Here is a 5,834-nt window from a genome sequence, read left to right on the forward strand (position 1 = left end):
TATCAATTGAGTTTTCGGTACACATTGTAACAACGTGATATTTAAATCTTCCTTATCATTATGATATAACCTTGAACTATAAAACTCAGCAAATTTATTTGCAATATTTTGCCAAATCGTATTGATTTCCAGAGCTGTCTTCTTAAACAGCAAAATTGCAATCCTATTTTATTTCTAATTCAATTTCCTAGATTTTTTTAAAAATAGAATCACAACGTTTTTGAAAATATTTGAAATCTTCTTACTTTCTTGTTTATACAGATTATCTAAACATTAGACAGATTGTTTATCCGCTTTATTAATTATACCGATTAATCTCGGGTTCATATTTGTTGTTATTAATTATTATCTCTATTATCAGCATAATTTGTAATACCTGTTTGCAAAATTTGTTTGAGAACTTTCTCATTGCTAGCCAGAGTGGAATCGTATTTTGAGGATTTAGTCAAATTGCAAATTTAAGCAGCAATTCAAAACTACGACAGTAGCCCAAACTTTCTAAATAAAGTAAAAAAAGTTAAAGCTTTCTTGCAACTGGATATTTAGGCTTAGCAGTTCACTAACTAGATCCAAACAAGCCAACATTTCCAGATTTTTCGGACGATTTTATTTTTACATTAAATCTGGTAGCAACATTTATACTTGTTTTATTATTCTTGTTTTTATAAATTCTGTTTAAAATTATTTTGACTACCGTTACATTTAATTATTTTAAACATACAGATTGAAGATCTACTGCACATCGTTAATGCTTCGAAGAGTAAGCTAAATAAAATGAAAATTTTGCTACCACAGGGTTGTCAACTGCCCCGCTTTCTACTAAAGTTTAAAAAAATGGTAGCAAATTTAACAATAAAACACCCAGAGTAAAGGTATTCTTGTCAACTCTTTAAAAGTCTCACCATAAAGATGAAAGTTACGGTTAAATAATTAAAGATATATTAAAAAAATGAATTTAGCTTGTACCACTTTTTACATTGTTAGTCGCATGTAGAATTCCTGGTCTTAAAAAAAGTAAATAAAGTTTCAAATGCTCAAATAGTTCTTTTTTCAAAGTGTCAAATTGCAAAAAAAAATATAGCAGGCCAATTTCCTCACAGAGTAATACCCCTTACGAAAATTTGCCATAGGTTCGTCATAAAAAATACCACAGGATATTCCTATGGGTATTGCATATGGTAAAATTTTGCCATAAATGTATGGCGAAATTTTGCCATATGCGTATTGCTAATTTTTACTTTACGCGTATGATAAATATTTTCAATGTGTACATGGGAAAAGTATATGTTAAAATTTTGTCTTAGGTAAAACCACATTGGGATATACTATGATATTTTTTATGTATAAAATTTTTGCCATGAAATTATGGTTTGCCTTTGATTAAATGTTCTATAGGCAATTGCAATATTTCTTCACAGCCCTATAGAAGTTTATCATGCAACTATTAATCGGAATATTTATAGATAGATGATAATAAGAAAGGGTCACTGAATTACAGTGAGCTTTCGAGGCTTTTCACAAGAATGATTATGCGACAAGAATAATTATAATAAGAGAAATTAAGGTGGGAGATGAAATTATTAAATATGTGAAAAAGGACAATAATTATGTAAGAAAGCATAGAACTCTAACTAGATCATACCATGATAATTTAAATCTTAAATTAATTACAAAATAATAAATGCAGAAATTAATCAGCAAATAATAAAAATAATATGAGTAATGAAAAAAAATAGAATAGACTTATAGATTTGGTGGTTCTATACTATCCCATAATCCAATTTCAATTACAACAACGAAGATTGAACACAATATCGTAGAAAGGCTAACATTTGATGTTGGCAAAATTTACCCAACATTATTGCAGACGCGAGAGCTAATTTGGTTCTAAATTATCAAGTTGCTTATAACGTTCACTAAGCTCAAAAATTTAGAAAAACGTTGTCGAAACTAGTAGGATATTGATTAATTTTAAGAAGTTTAAATATCAAGTTTTCCTATTTTAAGTAATACTACCACAATATGTTTGCATTTTGAGAAAAAAAAATCTGCAATTAAAGAGTAGTCTTTATGAGAAAAACACCTATACCCGATAAGTGTTAGGACACATTTGTTATATTCCAAGTGGATATTTCCTTCTGTTACCTACCACTTTATCATCAAATAAGTACGATACTGTAAATTCAAATCCAAAACTAAATAGTCATGCCACAAACGACTATTTATGTAAAAAGTGGTAGAAACTAAATTCATTTTTGCTTATTTATATCTACCACTATGACTCACACTCCAAATTATTGATAACTGATGCAAAAACAATATTTATATTAGTCACCGCTTTTTCCATTTTTAGTTCTCCGTAGCATTCCTGATACATACCTGCCAACTTTTAATCCCTTCCATTATGATTTTTCTCAGTGGTATTAAAATGGAATTAAAATTTCAATTTTAAGCAAAACAATATGTTGTATTTGAAAAAGCTTAAGCTTACAACCATGACGACGATCTGGGTTTGGTGAGGTGCCAGCCCGCGTTAGCGGGCACTTGACCACTTCATCTGAAATTTTTGCCCTAGGGCGACTGGTATTATTACAACAATGATAGCGCATATNGGTAATCAAAATCATTTAAAAATTAAGTTTATAAATGAAAAAATAGCATATATTTACTACCACTTTAAATATGAAAATAAAATTTTACGCCAAATGCGTAAAAGTTGGCAGGTATGCTGATATTATCTATATAAATAAAGGTTGACCGAACTATCATACTTTGGAAAAATTAATACTGATTATAAAACATTCATTCTACCATTTTTTTTCTTTCTATAAAAAAAAAGTAAGTGTCCTTAATTCCTCAATAAATTGTTTTTGTAAATATCTCAAGAAAATACAAATAAGTTTTTTGGTAACTAACAAAAATGTCATTCTCTGTTTCATCTGTCTGTAAAGTTCCAATTTCAAAGTTTTGGTTAAATTAGCTTATTAATTGTATTGATTCTAATAAATCTTTTGAGAAGCAACAAGAGTTTTGCAAAGCAATCGCCAAATAAAATGTCTCTATTTAATCTGTCTGTAAAGATTAACGCTCTGAAATATGCATTATATAGATCTAAAAATTTACAAAGTTAATAAATTTTTCATGAAAAAATAAAAGTTTTACCAAACAAATCATCAGTCAAACAAGCTTGACTCTTTAAACTTTCATCATACCACATCAAAACACTTTGACTTATTTTTAATAAGATTGTATACTAAGATCTGTACTTGTACTGTATTGTATACTTTTACTGTATTGCAGAGTTTTCGTAAAGCATAACAAAATTCGATATAATATTAAACAAAAGTATCGGTACAATTATCAATTATACATATTAAACTGGTGCAAATTTAACAAATAACAAAATCAATACGGTACAAATTAACTTCTACCTTAATACAATATTAAATAGAAGCATGATTTCGTTCAAGTTGAAACATAACTTCGTGTAATCAAATTTGAAAAAAATGACTTAAATTTTTCCTCAATGAAGCAGCTGAATGAAATGATATTAATTTCCTATGCAGTCCAAACTTTTTTAACAGCGCAGTAGGTATTATCGAGAATAAAAAAGTAAATAAGTAAAAATAAATTAATTAAAAATAAGGTTTAAATTTTCTATAATTGAGAGAAGTGAAAAATAAAGATGGTTCTTTCTATTTCGTTCCACCGGATTGTTTAATAAAGAATTCCAGAAAGTTCATAATTTTTTGAAAAGTGAATAAGTTAAAATATTTTTTTCTTAGGTCACTTATAAAAAACAAATTTTTATTAAAAGAATTTAAACTGTGCAAATTTTTATTGCATATTTTTTTAATACGCAATTGAAACAAAATCAACATAATAATTGCTTCTGATTTTTATATAAATAGTTTAAAATGTTATTCACAGTGGTAGTTACGATTGATTAGTTAAAGAGATGTTGTTGACGCATGCCTGTTTTAGGCATAGGGGGTGCCATCTATGCCCAGGAATTCGATTTCTGCCACACCATATGTCACACCCGTATACAGAGCGGACCCATTTATACATCCATTCATTCATCCACAGATCGTATTTTTCACCTGAATCAGAGAACGATCGATCTCCAATCCAGTACCCCCAGAGGTATTGATTTGTGATGGGAACATGGAGGACTTTTGCGGCTTGACAGATGTAACGTGCATCAGTCACTTTACTACACAGGGAGTCTTTGCCCGGCAGGATTCGAACCCACGAACTCTCGGACATGGGCCCAGCGAAGTACCGACCAGGTTATCCCGGCCAGTTAAAGAGATAATAAATAAATGTAAATGAACTAGGGAAGTAACATTTTAAGAGCAGCCATAATCAGGATAAGAAGAAAAAGTGATAGCTGAACTTTTTAATTATGTATAAATATATATTAGATAAATAAATGTTTATCGGGGAAACTAAATGTCTTATTTTATTTGCCACCATCTAATTTGGAATAAAAGTATTGCGGTTAATCTGAAAACTGGTGTGAATTAGGTATGTTCAAATTAAGGTAAAGGCTGAAAAAATAAACGGTAATGTCGTATGGTACGGTAATGTTGTATCTTGAACGGTAATGTCGTGCAAATTTGCAAAAAAATAAGAGTTAAATTGTAACATGCTATCATTCTAATTGAAGGTACAATCGAGTTTGAGCAGGCCCAACGTCCTCGATATCATTGTTCTTCTAGTCACTGTGCTTAAGTTATCTCAAATTTGAATGATACAAAGCTTCAATTTGTGTAAAAAAGCATTTGTGCTTAAAGCATTTTGCATACAGATAGCACATATATCTAACAATTACGATACCAAAATATTTTATCCATTTAAATTTTGACTCATTCCCCCCCCCCAAAAAAAAATTTAATATTTAAAATTACAAAACAACAAAAAATATCAGAGTAAAATATTTTATCGCAATTTTATCTCCAGACAGTCGTATCTATTTTAAATAAAATATCAAACTGTGTTCAAGGATGTTCCAAGAACTCAAAATGATTCGTAATTCTGAATTTAGTTGAAGCATTTAAAAAATTTTTTTACGTCTCTATGAAGTAACCACGTGAACTCCCATGTGACATCTTTTCGCTACGCTGTGCATATTCGAATATTTTTACTGATTATAAGGAAAACGTCGCAATAATTATCTTCCTTCAAAATTGCTTTCAAGAGTAACACGAAAACTATATTTTAAAAAAGAATGTTGAAAGTTGCTAGTAAAATTTACTAATGAACAAATAAAATATAAATTTATTTTCTGAAATAAAAAGCAAATTGTTTTTTTATTTTTTATATTTGTATAAGCGAGTGAAAAGGTAAGTCTTATTGTTTGTATTGTATATCAATTTATGCTTTTTTTTAATCAACTATTATATATCAAGTTATTTTCGATTACAGATAAAAAGAATTCATTAAATATGGTATAAGGGTAATTTAAAATTCAAAAACAAATATGTCTTTAAAAAGTAGTTACTAAAAATTTAAAAAAAGCAACTATTTGAAAAATAATTGTTTGGTATTCAAAACAAAGAATAGTAAATTGGGCTCGATTTTTTTTTTCTGCCTGACATACACGGATCATGTAAAAATCCACTTTAACCTTACTATATATTTTAACCTTACATGCGAAGAGAGTATGCAAATATTTAAACAGATATACGGTAAAATAACAATTAAATTTCCATCAAATTTTGGAAAAAAATCGCTTAAATTCCTGATAGCGATAAAAAGCACCATAGGAAGGAAAAAAAATATTTTTATAAAATATATTTAAAAAATATTTGTAAAGATATATATATATA

General features: G+C 28.5%; 1 protein-coding gene across 1 annotated transcript in view; it reads left to right on the forward strand.

Moving 5' to 3' along the window:
- Nucleotides 1–5,834, forward strand: part of LOC107454778 (clavesin-2) — a 356,878-nt gene that overhangs the window by 184,008 nt on the left and 167,036 nt on the right. The window lies entirely within an intron of this gene.

This window comes from Parasteatoda tepidariorum, chromosome 9 (genome assembly GCF_043381705.1).
Source record: "Parasteatoda tepidariorum isolate YZ-2023 chromosome 9, CAS_Ptep_4.0, whole genome shotgun sequence".
NCBI classification, from domain to species: Eukaryota; Metazoa; Arthropoda; class Arachnida; order Araneae; family Theridiidae; genus Parasteatoda; species Parasteatoda tepidariorum.